Source organism: Thermobia domestica, chromosome 18, assembly GCF_964235325.1.
Source record: "Thermobia domestica chromosome 18, izTheDome1.hap1.1, whole genome shotgun sequence".
NCBI classification, from domain to species: domain Eukaryota; kingdom Metazoa; phylum Arthropoda; class Insecta; order Zygentoma; family Lepismatidae; genus Thermobia; species Thermobia domestica.
The window spans coordinates 23,005,419-23,021,440 of record NC_137471.1 but is presented as its reverse complement, the minus strand read 5'-3'; the positions used below and the strand labels follow the sequence as shown (position 1 = coordinate 23,021,440).

Genomic DNA, 16,022 nt, shown 5'->3' with positions numbered 1-16,022 from the left:
TCACCTAATAGCTTTTCGTTTGCAGCCATGTAGAAACGCGAAAATAAATGCCGGGTTTCTAAATGACTGGAAATCGAAAGTAGATAAGTGAGTGGTGATAACGGTATCTCATGTAAAATAATATTGTCTAGGGAGGTCTTGTTCCACTTTTTGATTATTTTTTTATCTATTTGAAGATATTACAGAATTACTGTAAAATTAGCGGTATTTTAATTTCGCAGTGATGGGGCCTCTTAACAAGATTAGTTGTCTTCTCTCTTTTTCTTTCCTTCTTTTCTTTTCTCTCTTCCTCCCGAATTTTGGGCCCCCTTACTTCGGCGCCCGGGGCCGTCGCCCCACTCCCCCCACGGCACGGCACTGGTCGCAGAACTACGTGTATTCCCTTAACTTTCCTACTGAACTTTCACAGAAAGTATTAGTCGAAGTCAGCATGGGCTACATAGTTTTTTCTAACCCCGGGTCTGTAGATGGGTTAATCCGGCCCTGCTATTAATACAAGTTCTTATTAAAGCTGGAATGTTATCTACCCCATGTTCCAGGTTACGAGGTAAGGAAAACGGTAAAAAATAATGCAATGAAATAGTTATTGTCGCATGTGTGTTACGGTATGTTACTTATGCAAAACTTTATATATTTGTACTAAAAAGTACCAATGGCCAGGTTCGAACGCAGTGCTTTCTGCTGACACAGTAAAACGAAAAACAATTCCAGATTAGAATAGTTAGTTTAGCTAGAGCTGGTGGTGTGTTCCTGGTATCCAACTTTTTTATAAGCGAGATATTATGGCGGGAAACGGTCTATGCTGTAAAAGTTTACCTTGTTTGTAAGTTTATTGACTAATTGAATTTTAGCGTACCTTGCCAGGTTTCGAAATGTGGGTATGGAGAAGAATGGAGTGAATTAGTTGGGTCAAGCGGAAAATGAATGAGAAGAGGGTGTTAGAAATGGTGGGGGAGAAAAGAATTTTAGATGTTATGAAGAAGAAGAATTGCTTGGGACATTGGCTAAGAAGGAACTATATTATGAAGGACGAGCTAGAAGACATGGTGGAAGGAAAGAGAGGGAGGGAGCGAAGGAGATTAGAATTGACGGACAATATCAAAACAGAGAAATCGTACGTAAAGACGAAGAGATTAGCGGAAGAACGTGAAGCATAGAAGCTTCTCAGTTGCAGCAAGTTATCTGCCAATAATGACAGAATAACTATGATGAGGAAGATTTCAGCGCCGAGGCTATATAAGACGTGGACTTAACAATGTGAGATAGAATACGAACTTCCCAAATGCGTTTAAATTTCAATATTTCCCCACTGGAAATCGAACTCACGCGCGAAGTATTCGAGCAGTGGGTAGGACCAAAAGTTGATCTTTGCAAGATGGTGTCTGTGCACTCGCCAACTGCATATAATTCAAGTCATGGGTCATACTTCGCCGCCCACTTTGATAAAAGCTCTGTCCTTCTTAACCTCGCTGTTATAAGGGTAAAAAAAAAAAACACGAAAACTCAAAATAGTGAGTTTCATCTTTCACGGGTAAAACTAGAATAGACTGGCAAACTATAGTGATTCAAAAGATGTATTCCCGGCGGAAGCTCAGGTGGTTCGGATCCCACGTTGAGCTATAGGTCCACGTCTCATACAGTCTCGTTGCTGAAAGGGACGCTAAAATCAAATCAAATCAATCAATTAATCAATCAATTTTAGGACAAAGATTCTTGAGACTAGTAAAATTGCCCCTGAGACGAGACTAGAAATAAGGTTTATCTAACAGCTAAACAGCTCTATAAACAATTCGTTGGAATTAGGAAACCTCTGCAGTTTTTCCTTTTGCACCGAATGACCGATTTCCTTTCATTTTTCAAATTTTCACTATTTTCTCTGTAGACTAGTAATCAAATGCTTTTTCGTGTTCTAGTGAGTAAACAAAAGTAGAATATACTACTATCTCCCCTCTAAACTCGAAATATTAAAAAAAAAAAAGTCCTATGGGAAAAAGCAGTAGTGAAAACTTTAAATTGGAACTTTTCACTTTTACAGAGATTTCTTTCACGTTTATCACCGCTAGAAAGACGCGAAAACAGAAATAGTGATTGGGACGAAAAGCGACAATGTTCCGTCCCCCCCCCCAAAAAAAAACAAAAAAAAAAAAACAGGATCGGGAAAGGATAACATCTTCACTATATTCCATTGTATTACTGAAGCAACCTTGTCTCTTGTTTTAAATCCGACTTTAGCTTGCTTCTTGAGCTAAATCAGACTTTTAGTTTTTGTAGTTTAGGACTATCAAAAACAAGGCGGCTTTTTCCAGACTACTCTGCTATTATCCCTAGTTTCAAAAAAAGTTTTCGGCCAGTTGGCGTGCGCTTGGCGTTTGACTTTCTGCGCTTGCAGTTGAAACGCATGCTTTCACATAACCTGCCTTTTGTTGTACTTGCAAGCGATGCTTTAGACCCTTCGAAAAGCGTCACTGGCCGTTCATTGGCTATTGACTTGATCTGACTTGTACAACGCTTGGGTCAAGCTTGAATGGAACACTGAATGCAAGGTTGCTTCCATGTAATTTCACTAGCTTGCGGCATGCTTGAGCGTTTTCCAATCAAGCTGGATGCAAGCTTGGCCGACTTGCAATTCAAGCTTACAGCAAGCGGTTTGCAAGTTGTCTCTGCTTACTGAAGTATATTGTGTATTGACTTGCGTTATCATTAAACTTTGATAAATGCTCTTTATGGTGTTCGCAGAATTTATCAATTTGTAGTGTTTGTACCATGAATCATGCAACACTAAAACAGTGTTTGAGATCTAAGATTTGGGTAAACTAGTGTTTGTCGAGACTTGTGAACTTTTTCGTCTCGTTTTTGTTTAATTTAATACCATATAAGATTTTTCTTAAAATTACAATGAAAAAGTGTCAAAAATGTTGGCAAGAAATCATCATTAAATAATAATAACCCATAACAGGAACATCATTAAATAACAACGACTGACCTTTATTTAAACATAAATCATTATTTTAATTTTGATTCGCGTGAAAATCACAACTGATATTCAAAATAACGAGCCATTATTGTAATTTATCAACTTTGTCATCTAATTTGTTGTCACTTACTCGATATACTTTTAATGAAAACTCTTCCTACAAGCCAGCCCATTTGCTGAATTAGTATTTAAGTTCTGTTTCTCAAGTAATGAAACATAACTTCTTTTAATTACCCTGGTTCCATTCCAAGGTCACATGAGTTTATGGTGGATAACATCTTGTTTGAGGATTTTCTCGAGGTTCTCCCGTTTGTTCCCTCATTCTCACTCCATTTCTTTTTTTTATGATCATATACTTCCATCACGCATTCGCCTCCTTTTAACACTCTGAGCATAAAAGAGGGACGTAAAACGGAAAGATTTCATAGCAGATTCATAGATTCATATGATTAAGAACTATGGCACGGCAGACGGGGTTTCCAGATAGGTGACATGATGTGGTGAGCACATCGATTCCTACGGTTATTTCGAGTTTCGAAGACCGGATCTTTACTCACTTCGAATGGGTATACTATTGACAATCATACCGTATATCACATTGTCTAAAAACAGATACATTAAGTATTCAACTAGCATGAAGATGAAAGCACAAATAAACGATACGGAAAAAAAATCACAACTGACGTCTGAAAGTTTTCAAATTAAGGCTATAATAAAATTAGATACGTATGCAACCAACATTACATAGATGCTTTTGAGGTTGCCTAGTCTCAAGGCGACATAGAAACAAAATCACAACTGACGTCTGAGTTTTCAATTTAAGATTATATAGGTATGCAACCAACATTGTATTGAAGCTTCTGAGGTTGCCTAGTTTAAAGGCAAATCACTTCGTAATATGAGGTCTCAGCATACTAAAGAAGCATTTCTTACTGGTTTTAATATGCATTGCAATGTTAATGAAGTGATCTAATTAAAACAATATATCATTCAGACGTTAAGTGAGAGTGGAAGTGGGTACTAGATTTATATTGCCCACTTTCATTTGTGAACGAATGTTACAATAGCAATTAATCTTTTAAAATTAGTCACTTTTCAATATAGAGAGAATTAAAGGCTATATGGTCAAAACTATGTGCCTCTGTCATGGAAGACACCGCGTTTGATTTCTGTAAGAGCTTATATGGTTTGGATCCTACGTTAAACTGTTGGTTCATGCCTCACATAGCCCCGGTGGTTAAAGGGACGTCGAAATCCTCCGTATACCAATACTAGACCTCAAAATGAATGAGAAAGAATATATATACGTATCATAGTCGAGACACAATTACATCGCGACAAATAGGGAAGAAAGTATTTTCCAAAATAATTGTATACAGTAAAACCTGCTAAGCTCATAATCTTTCTTCCTATTTAGGCCATTGGATTTTAATTTGTTTGCATATCTGTGTAATCGTGCGCATACTTAAAAAAAAACATGACTCACCAGTTAAATTGGCCACTTGTTTATTTAATGTGGGCCTTTTTTTTGTGTATATTGAACGAATGATGGCCAACTTACGGGCGGTTTCACTATTAACAACTTTCCATGCAGTGAACACCTGGTATTAAAGTTACCCAATCGCAATGTAACTAGTGTATACCTTATTGATTTGCAGAAGAACTAAATAACAGCTGTGTTTTAATAATCATTTCAGAAACAGAATGAAACTGCATTGTCTCATTATATAAATTTGCGCAAAAAAAATAAAAGCCCTGTATGTATTGTACCTGAGAACGCAGCAACGAAAATTAAAATTTTTTAAAGTGTGAAAATATAACACAGGGGGGGCGTGTCCGTCACATGACACCACCGCACTGACAGACAGGTAATTTTGGTCCAAGGTACTCCAGAAGCTGAAATAAAGATTTGACAACGACCATCTTACCTTTCTTGTGGATGTCTCCAAAATATAGGTTGTGGTCCTGTTTATCTCCCTGCTCGATACGATTTCATGATACGACACTTTTTTCTTTCAGGAGGCCGACGTTCTGTGCGGTTGAAAAAAAAAATCCTCTGCAGCTGTCCCACGGATAATCCTTTGAAAAGAAAAAAAAAAGTAATTCAGGGTCTTGTCAGGTTTAATTAATATATCGAAATGATAAGAAGGTGAAGACACGACATGACATTACGACAAGCACATCACACTAACACGTAGCACCACACCGCAAGCACCACAGACTACAAGCACAGAATCCGTTCTGCTGGTGCTCGTTTATCCCCCAGCACGGTTCGCTATAGCACAGGCTCCGGAGCGAGCCGACGAAAGATGACGAAAATGGCCGAGCCCTTCCGATATATAGCCTCCTTCGCGAGGAGAGACACAGATCGATAATACAACGTGGGTCTCCAACTCTCCAGAGCTCAATGCGCACTCCCGCCTCACTTCCCCTCACAAACGGCGGAGGCCACCCTCAAAATCCAGAGTGTTTACACATAGTAACACACACATATACATAACACAGTAACACACACACACACACACGCGCAAGGAAGAAAGAAAGGGAACAAAAAAGCCATAACCAGGAATGACGACAAACTTTACACTTACAACCGGAAATAGATGCATAATTTTTCATATCAATCGCCGAGGAGCTTCACACAGTTTATTCATCACGTAATCAACAGAAAACATGATATTGTTTCGAAATTACATCAACGCAAAACTCAAACCTAATTTATTTGCATTGCTTTCACTGCTCATCCGTATTTCGTATTTTTCAAAAAAGTGATTGCATTTTAGACTTTCTTTAATATATATATATATATATATATATATATATATATATATATATATATATATATATATATATATATATATATATAATGGATCGAATGTAGAATATCGTTGCTCAATAATGTTGCTTCAACGTGAAAATGCTGTTTTTCATATAATAATTATATTGCAGTTTCAGCTGATCACCGGATCTCAGATTCGATTCCCGGTGGGAGAGTCTTGAAATTAAAATCCATTACTGGGGTTTCGGCTTCACCTTAAACTATAAGTGCATGTCTGATATAGCCCCGGTGCTGAAAAGGGAGAGTAAACTCCAGCCTGAACAGCCAACCATTTAACATTGTTTCAAGTTCTTAACAATAATAGACCTAAGATTCATCGCCACAGAAACACAACTTGTCTATTGGATGATCATTCTTGTACTGAATCGATCTATTTTTCAGTACTGAATGATCACTTGACTGAGCACGTAACATGAATCATCCGCTAGTATCCACATAACACCAGTCACTGCATTGACCATATAACATGAGTCACCTGACTGACCACATAACGTCAGTTACCCCCTAAATACCATGTAACGTTAGTTAGTACACATGCTCCCACCGAGAATTTAACCCGTGATTCCTGAGATTAGGTAGATTCGTAATTACTTATCACGACAGAAGTTCTTCTTGTATATTTTCCTTACACTGATTAATTTTAGAAATAGATTAATTATGTTCTTGCTACTGAAACAGTTCCGAGGATAATTATTTCCATAGTGAATGGCAATTATATAACTTCTGATGTTCCTTCTTGATAAATGTAAATGTAAACGGCTTACTTACAAACTTAGACTGCTACTTTGAAACAGAGTTGGATATACTGCAGCAGTGAGATTTGCCTCTCCTGCTTCACCGCGCTCGCCAGAATTTTGCAGTAAATACAATACTGGTGCTACCAGACAAACACGTCATTCTTGTTTTGGCTACATTATGCTATAGTTTGATTCGAGTTTAGTAGTATCTCCGACAAAAAGTAATTTCACTAAAATGTTATGCAACCAAGAATTCACACTTGTACTGCTGGTTGCCTGGTCCGTAGGTTTGTTAATAACTTGTAACTTTATAAACAATAGCCTTCGGCTAGTTGGGGATTTCGTCAATTCACAATTTCGCTGGTTATCTGCTTGCGAGTTTATTAATAAAGTTTATTAAACAATAGCCTTTGGGTAGTTGGGAACTTCACCAGCAGACCCCTGCATTTGCTCGCTGTAGGCTTCGCTCTTCATATTTCGGCATTTGGTTTCGTTCTTCGCAAGGCAAGAATACTTTTATGACATTATTATTTGTGAAAAATGTAAACCTCTTTACCCCCCACCTTAGAATACGTATTTCAATCAAAGTGATGTAATAAAGTAGAATATCGGCTCAAGTGCTATGTTCAAAAATGTATTTAAAATATTGTAGTTTACTCATTTTGCCCTGATGACGAGACTTAAGAATCTCGAAGTTATTGTTATACATTGAGGAAATAAAAATAAAAATTGTCCTCCTTCTCCCCTGAAGTGCAATATCCGGAAAAGGTGTGAGTTTTTATTTTTATTAAATTATTTTTGTGGGGCTCCACTTCCCCTGCCTTTGCCGATTCTTCCGGACTTAGAGTGTGTCTGGATGAAAATATACCAATAAGAAATTTGGATAATTTTAGAAGCAATAGTGCTAGAATTGTCCGGTTTTGTTTTTCAGAAAGAAGAAAGAATAGAATTTTATTTCAAACAGACGATTGAACGCAACAGGACTTCACGCATGCGCATTACTCTGTGCAAAATGGCGTTCTTTACTGTTCGTCAGAAAGTGGAGTGCTGTTTTTGGTTTACAGAATTCAATTCCTGTAACAGTACAGAAAAGATTTAGACATTAATACGAACATGAACCATCAAACCGTCATTGCATTATTTGGTTGTGCAAACAATTGCTGGAAACTGGCTGAGAGTTTAGGAAGAAAAATTCCGGTAATGAACAAGAAGTAGAGACGGTTCGGAAAGCCCTTCAGCAAAGTCCAAGCCAATTGACAACGCGTCTGAGTACCCATTTGCGAATCCGCGTTCGATTGTGCAAGATATCGTGCATAAAAGGTTATGTCTCACAAGCCTCACGAGCCTACAAGCTACAGCTTGTTCAAAACCTTCAGTTTAAGAGTCTTCATCCCGGCGAAATTAAAATACCGCTAATTTTACAGTAATTATGTGATATCTTCAAATAGATAAAAGATAACCGAAATGTGGAGCAAGAGCGCCCTAGACAATATTATTTTACATGAGAAACCGTTAACACGACTCACTTATCTGATTTCGATTTCGAGCCATTTTGAAAATCGGCATTTATTTTCGCGTTTCTAAACGGCTGAAAACGGAAAGCTACTAGGTGACTTGTGGTAACGGTACATCATGCAAAATAATATTGTCTAGGGCGCTCTTGTTCCATATTTCAATTATCTTTTATCTATTTGAAGATATCACATAATTACTGTAAAATTAGCGGTATTTTAATTTCGCCGGAATGAAAACTCTTAATGCTAACTCTTGTAGATATGATTTCGCTGTTAAAATGCTACTCACGTTGATGAGGACAATGTTTTTCCTTAATAAGTCACGTCAGGTAAAGTGTGTAGGCATAACTGCAGGATATGAGGTGAGGAAAATCCACATTAGTTTGTGGAGCATGAACAGGAACGTTCTAAAAATTTTCTGATTTTTCATTGTTCTCTAATATAATATGATAGGGGAACTTGGGTCCTTAGTTCCTTTCTCATTTCCGTTATTTTATTGTTTCTGGCAGGCACGGTGGATCAGTGGTAGAGCGCGTGCTGCGTGAGGTCCCTGGTTTAGTTCTCGGTCAAGTAAATTTGTGGTGGACAACATCGTGTCCGTGGGTTTTCTTGGGGTACTCCCTTATCCTCCCACATTCTCATTCTACCAAATTCTTTCATCATTCTCATTCACTTGCTTAAGGTTGGTGTAAAGGGACAAGTTTTGCCAATAGATGTCACTACAGTCTTCGTATCTCTCTCATGTGTTTTTTTTTTCCTTTCACGAAAATTTACAATTTTTCTTACAATTTCAACCTAGAGACTTCAAATTTTTGGAGAAAGAACTTCATAAAATATCGAAGGCAACAATCCGTGCCGATTTCTTATTTAAAATTTTCTTCATTGTTGAAACAGTTATATTGTTAAAGGTTTGGATATCCCTTTCAAACAAACAAGCCATTACAACAATGAAGAAAATTCTAAATAAAAAAAAAATCGGCACGGATTGTTGCCTTTGATAGGTTATGAAATTCCTTCTCTAAAAATTTGAAATCTCTAGGTTGAAATTTGTAAGAGAAATCGTGAACTTTCGTGAAAGGTAAAAAAAATACATGAGAGAAATACGAAGACTGTAGTGACATCTATCGGCAAAACTTGTTCCTTTAAACTAAACTTAATAATTCGTCTCCCTTAGTCTATGGAGTGTAATTGTGGGACGTTAAATTGAAAGATTTCATTTCATTTTTTTTATTATTTCTAATATAATTATTGCATTTAAAAAACATATGTTCAGTTATGTGTTGTGTTTGCCACATTTATGTACGTTATCGTTGATTATGCACAATCTTTTCAAATGCAACTTAAATGGGCCATATTTCGAACTTCTCCCCTTAATTATCCAATTATTTTCTCTGTCTTTTATGTTCTGTATGATGTTTCTTCTTCTTTCTCCTCTTCGTAAATTTATCCATTTATTCTACCATTTTGTTTTTATAATACCGTCTCGGCATTAGTATGCGGAACTTCACCTGTTATTTCAAGATTTTGACTCTTATTGTTCTTAACAGGGGCGGACCCAGGAGGGGCGCTCCCTCCAGAAGAGGAAACTTTCATATTTTATATATAAATAAAACCCATCCCAGAGTTTGGAGCTCTTAAAAGTAGCTCTAAGTAGCAGTATTACAACTCACCGCCCTCCCCAGAAGTCCGTCCTGAATCCGCCCCTGGTTCTTAATCCATGTTTTAGAGCATAATCTTACTATTGATGGATTGATTTGTTAAAATTTCTATGGTTTCTGTAAGCATTTATCTTCATAAAATTATCAAAGTTCGTATGAAAATTAATTAGTCTTTGCACCCTCGTAAGTTTATCTTTTAGTTTTACATTTCAGAAAATTCTGTGGCTCTACATCAGAGGCGGTTCTAGCCCGGGGCTGGAGGTTCTAGGCCTCCCAGTGTTTTGAATGGCAAAAATATTTATACATTTTTGGAAGTTTATAGTAAACTGATGATATACCTATTATAGTATGGGTTATGGCTAGCCCTCCCCCGAGTTTTTATCCTCTAGATCCGCTGCTGCTCTACATACCAGCACAAAATTGTAATATTGGTATTAGTGGTAGTAACACTGTAGCATATGGCGATTTGTTTTGCTTAAGGGGTCTATATATACCAAGTTCATATCCCCAACATGTCTCAAGGGATTTCGAGATACGGGTTTCAAATTTCTGGCTTTATATTAATTAAACCTTATTTTTCCTGTGCGAAGAACGGGCGCTTCAACGTGTTCTATTATGAACATTCTTTCTTTGCTCTTGTACACATGTTTAAATAAACACTTAACACGTAATTTCATTTGACGGGACAGCTAGTCGTTTAGACGGGACGGACCCCTATTTGCTCTCTGTGGCACTTTATATGAAAAAAATTAGATGAACGTATTATGAGATTATATATAACATTATCACTAGATTTTATAACCTTTCAGTGCTATTGAAAAAGGGATAAAGGAAGTGTGTTTGATGTGGGTTGCGTGTCTAAAAGGTGAAACGGCAATGTTAATGCACTTAAGCATTTACATTACGCTCTAATAGAATTCCATTATCACATACTAGTTGGCTTGAGTAAAAGGTCTATGCATATGTCTGTGACTACATATGTGAGTGAGGGAGAGAGTCCATTATAGGCTCTGTATGAGATTGTTTATGAATGAAGGTAACCTTGTATACTATAGCGTGTATCGCAAGAGGAAAGTCCTCCGCCTCCGTGAAGAGAGAGAGGAAGAGAGAAACGAAAAATATAGAAAGAGAGGGAGAAGGAAAGAAAAAGTAAAGGAGGGAAGTAGAGAGAGAGAGAAAGATGAGAAAGATGGGGTGAGGGAAAGGACGAGAGTAAGTAAAAAGATAGATAGAAAGAAAGAAAAAAAGAAAGAGAGAGAGAGAGAGGAATAGTGTTAAGAAAAGCGAACATAAGGAAAAGAGAAGAAAGAAAGTAAAAAAGATAAAAAGAGAGGGAAATAGAATAAAGAACATAAGAGAAGAGAGAAAGTAAAAAAGGGAAAGAGAGAGGGAAATAGTGAGAAGAAAAAAGAAAAAAACATACGAGAAAGAGAAGAGAGAAAGTAAAAAAGATGCAAAGAGAGAGAGGGAATAGTGAGAAGAAAGAAATAACTTACGAGAAAGAGAAGAAGAGAGAAAGTAAAAAGATAGAAAGAGAGGGAATAGTGAGAAGAAGAAATAAAGAACATAAGAGAAATAGAAGAAGAGAGAAAGTTAAAAGGATGGAAAGAGAGGGAGAGAGGAATTGTGAGAAGAAGAAAGAACATAAAAGAAAAATAAGAATAGACAAAGTAAAAGGATAAAAGGAGAGCGGAATAGTGGGAAGAAAGAAAGAACATAAAAGATAAGAAGAGAGAAATTAAAAAGGAAGAAAGAAAGAGAGAGGGGGGAATAGTGAGGAGAAAAGAAAGAAGCTGAAAGAAAGAGAAGACAGAAAAATAGAAGGGGTAAGCGAGAGAGAAGGAAATGAAAGGAGAAAAAGAAAAAATGGAGTGAGAAAGAGAACGTAAAGCAGAGAAAAATTTAGATGTGGAAGAGAGAACGAGACAAAAAAAATAAGAGAGAAATAAAAATCCTAGACTACTCAGCGACACACAAATTTGAAAAAAGAATAAAAAGAGAAAGAACAAACTCACACCAAAGCGAAATGACTTCCACATCAATCGTAGTATTTCCAAGAGAGCTTTCAGACTCAATCACCAGTCAACTAACAAATTGATTAGCTGTGCTTCTGGAGACCGGCTGCGAAAAACCAATGACTACTACCTTCGTCACTCAAGTCCGTGCAATCCTCAACCCCTTTCCATAACATTTGACCTTCAACCTTTCTGTCAGTGCCACAGTGTTGCCACCCTATGGACTTTTTTTTTTTAAATTTTGAAACCACGTAACTTATGCTGTGTGTGAAGTACTGTACTCTATAGACATTACACCAAACCGATGAAAAAGACAAGAAGTTTTCCGAATTACTATGGGATTTACGAACTAGGGATTGCATTTCTAAGCATTCGGCATCTATGACATTTTAAGCCTGTCATTTATGAGGAGTTACGTTCCTTGGCGATCACACTACCTGGGAAAATGGGGAAGAAAGTAAGCTGCATGGGATCTTTAGGTTAGGTACCATTTTGGTATTTGCCTGATGTGAATGAGGAAAACACATTAAAACTTCATTCTTGATGGCTAACCTGAGGAAAGACATTTATACCTTTGCATCCAAGTGTCCCAACCGGGAAATGTGAGTATGGAGAAGAATACATTTATCGGTTTGTTGTTGGAGTTAATATACATTTTTAGCATCGATGCTATGTGAGACAATACACACTACAACTACAATATAAGGTGAAATCCAACCCCTTATAATGCGTTCAAAAATCAAGGGTCCCCCATCACGAATCAAAACTCTTGATCGCTTGCACCAAAAGCACCTACAATAGCCACTAGACTAGCGGGGATGTTACACATGAAAAGATTTTTTGTAATTTAACGTGACATTATTAGCTCTGGTAGCTTGTAGAGTCTCCTTCAATGTAACCAAGAATAATAGGATAGGCACTTTCCCTTTCCTGTCTTCACGATTCTGGGTTCGCGTTTGTGAAACGGAGATTATTGGACAATCCTTCTCCTTGAGTAATGTCTTCAATGCTGGTATTAAGTGGAAGGTGGCGAATAACTGCTTTGATGGTCTCAGTTTTTTTTTTCTTGATTTCGGTGGCATATTCTAGTTTGTTGTAGGAACAAAAGTTTTGCATGAGTTCGTAATCTTCCTGGAGCTCGCACTTAATTTTTGTGTAGCCTTTCATGAATAGAAAAGTGACTTCTTTGCTTCAATCTTTAGTTATTAATTGTTGTCATTTATAGCCCTAGGTAAGTTGGTAAGCATATATGTATACAAAGGCGCTGATCCTGGGAGGCCGGGGAGCCCGGGTCCCCCCAAAGATCAAGTGGGCCTCCGCATTGTATTTATGAATATACAATATTTGGCATAATTTGAATTCAATTTGTCTTAAAATCCTCATATATCCTTCTGCATCTGAATTCCCCCCCCCCCCGCAAGTTACAGAGAAATCAGCGCTCTTGTATGTATATACAAGTTATGATCACGTCTGAGGTTGTCTTCATATTGTCTGTTTTCTCATCCATCCCAACTTCAGAATTTGGAATGGAAGCCAGTGTGACTACCCAGCAAAAATATTTCGTACTAACCTATGCAGAAAAAAGTACTAGATCTGAGGATAAAGTACTAAAAACTTTATCTGCTGGATTTCTATTGATGATAAGAGAAAATGAAGATGAGCTAAGTGCAGAAAGTATGAACATAAGGATTAGCAATCATGTAATAAGTCACAATTTATATTGAAGAATAATATAAAGTTGAGTGCAGATATATGATTCAGTTGCTAAGATGCTAATAGGAATTCGAATACATAATAAAAAGAATAAAAAACAATGATGATTATGATGAATGACGTGAAGTGCTAATACGTCGCAAACAGAGTTTGATTAGTGAGACAGATGCAGGATTAAATCTTCTGTCCCGGGGCGACTCGGGACTAATGAACACATGGAGAAGCCCTTGTTAATGGTGAGGATCTATTCCCTGTTCAGCGTAAGCTCTAAACTTCGATAAACAAAATATTTGTATCCTTCCGCTTGTCACAAATACGATTGGCTACTGATGTATCACTCCCACTCCCCACGGGGAGGAGCAAATTATACACGTGCATTTTGACAATACTGTCTCGTGTTGTCCAGATACTTAGAGCAGCAACAGGAAAGAAAGAAAAAATAACTCGAAAGATTTTAAAAAAAAGAATTTTGCTGGTAAACAATTGTTGCTTAGTGAGTAAAGGTTTACCTTGTTGATGTTTCACCACAACACTCGCTGAACCAGGATTCATGTAAGCCATCTTTCAGACTTAAAAGCAGAACACGCCTTCACAGTTGAATTGGCGCCATAATTACTGCGTATACTTAGTGTTTATTTGTATTGTTTCATTAACACACTCGATTGCAGTATTATTAGATAATCTGTATTATATTTTTGTCATTTATAATAATGTAATAGTTTTATTTGGAGGTTCATAATGAAAGTAATAATCAAATAATATGAACTATTTTGCGGAGGAGTACAAGCGTCGGTAGGCCAACAGCAAATCAGCGAGATTTAGTTTTACGTGGCTTTGTTTATCGCAGTTTAGAGCTTACGCCGAACAGGGTTTAGTGCTAAGATGGAAAAAGATGTGGAATATGATGATCAGTGGCATATATATAATATATTTCCCTTTCAGCCACGGGAAGGTGTTCGTGTTTTACATATAGAGATACGAAAATATTTAGAGGTGAGTGTTTGTATCGATAGGCTGCGTCGGTAAGAGCATCGGTGTGGAGAATGTCCAAGAATAGTGGGTGGCCTATTTGGATGCGAGAGCTGATGTATCTCAGGCGAAGTTGTGCTTGATTTCGGTGGCATGTGCAACTAGTTCCATGGTTGACTGTACTTTTAACTTGGTGGATGAAAATATTAATTCCTATAGATTTAACCTGCATCAAAAGAAATATCTCACAAAATACTATTTTTGAATTAAAAACTTTATTATGAAATACATTCTTAATATAGTAAATTAGATAGTTGAAGATGTACAAACAACATTGTATTGTCGAAATGTTCTAGCTAGGTGTACCATCTCGTGGGAATTAAAGTCCAACAGCTTATTAAGAGGCCCTCATCACTGCGAAATTAAGATATTGCTAATTTTACAGTAATTATGTGATATCTTCAAATAGATAAAAGATAATCGAAATTTGGAACAAGAGCGCCCTAGACAATATTATTAGCAAGGTTGACCCCATACGCAGATGAAATTATTGGAGATTATCAGTGCGGATTCAGACAAAATCGATCAAGTATCGACCAAATATTTACTATTCGTCAAATACTCGAAAAGAAGTGGGAATACAATATCTACGCCGGTACATCAACTATTTATTGATTTTAGAAAGGCTTACAACTCGGTTAGGAGAGAAACATTGTATATACAACGTTCTTACAGAATTTGGAATACGGAGAAAGCTAATTAGATTAATTAAGGTATGTTTAAATGAATCCCAAAGTAAAGTCCGTGTAGGAAAATTTTTGTCCACGAGCTTTCACGTCGAGAATGGCCTTAAACAAGGAGATGCGTTGTCGCCATTATTATTCAACTTTGTCCTGGAATACGCTATAAGGAAAATCAAAGATAGCAACCAGGGCCTACAGTTGAACGGTGCTCATCAGGTTATGCGTATGCTGATGATGTAAATTTAATAGGAGATGATAGGAGAACAATAGAAAGAAATGCAGAAGTCTTATTAAACGCTTGCAGGGACATGGGTTTGGAAGTAAATGCAAAGAAAACTAAATACATGGAAGTACGTCAAAACCGTAATATGGCAAATTATGGATGCGTTAAAATATTAAATAATACTTTTGATAAAGTGGGTAATTTCAAATATATAGGATTAATATTAACAGACCAAACTCATATTCATGAAGAAATTAAATGTCGACTAAAAGCAGGGAATTCATGTTATTATTCAGTTCGAAATCTCTTGTCGTTCCGAATTCTGTCGAGGAATTTGAAGCTTAAAAAATATATAAAACGATAATTATGTCTGTTGTTCTGTATGGTTGCGAAACATGATCGCTTACTCTGATGGAAGAACATAGACTGAAAGTATTTGAGAACAAGATCCTGAGACGAATATTCGAACCCAAGAGGAACGGGAATGGGGAATGGCGGACACTTCATAACGAGGAACTACATAGCTTATACGGTTTACCCAACATTGTTAGGGTCGTCAAGTCTTGGAGGCTTAGGTGGGCGGGTCATGTAGCTAGAATGGAAGAAAGTAGAAACGCTTTCAAAGTCTTGACTGGAA

The 16,022-nt window shown here is 37.0% G+C and overlaps 2 protein-coding genes across 3 annotated transcripts in view; one reads left to right on the top strand and one right to left on the bottom strand.

Moving 5' to 3' along the window:
• Hs3st-A (Heparan sulfate 3-O sulfotransferase-A) overlaps positions 1-5,199 on the bottom strand; it is a 244,319-nt gene extending 239,120 nt beyond the window's left edge. The window contains exon 1 of the mRNA XM_081745200.1: positions 4,903-5,199. The gene's annotated coding sequence lies outside the window, so the exon portion shown is untranslated. The remainder of the gene's footprint in view (positions 1-4,902) is intronic.
• Positions 1-16,022, top strand: part of LOC145674939 (uncharacterized) — a 120,812-nt gene that overhangs the window by 45,400 nt on the left and 59,390 nt on the right. The gene's annotated exons all lie outside the window — the stretch shown is intronic.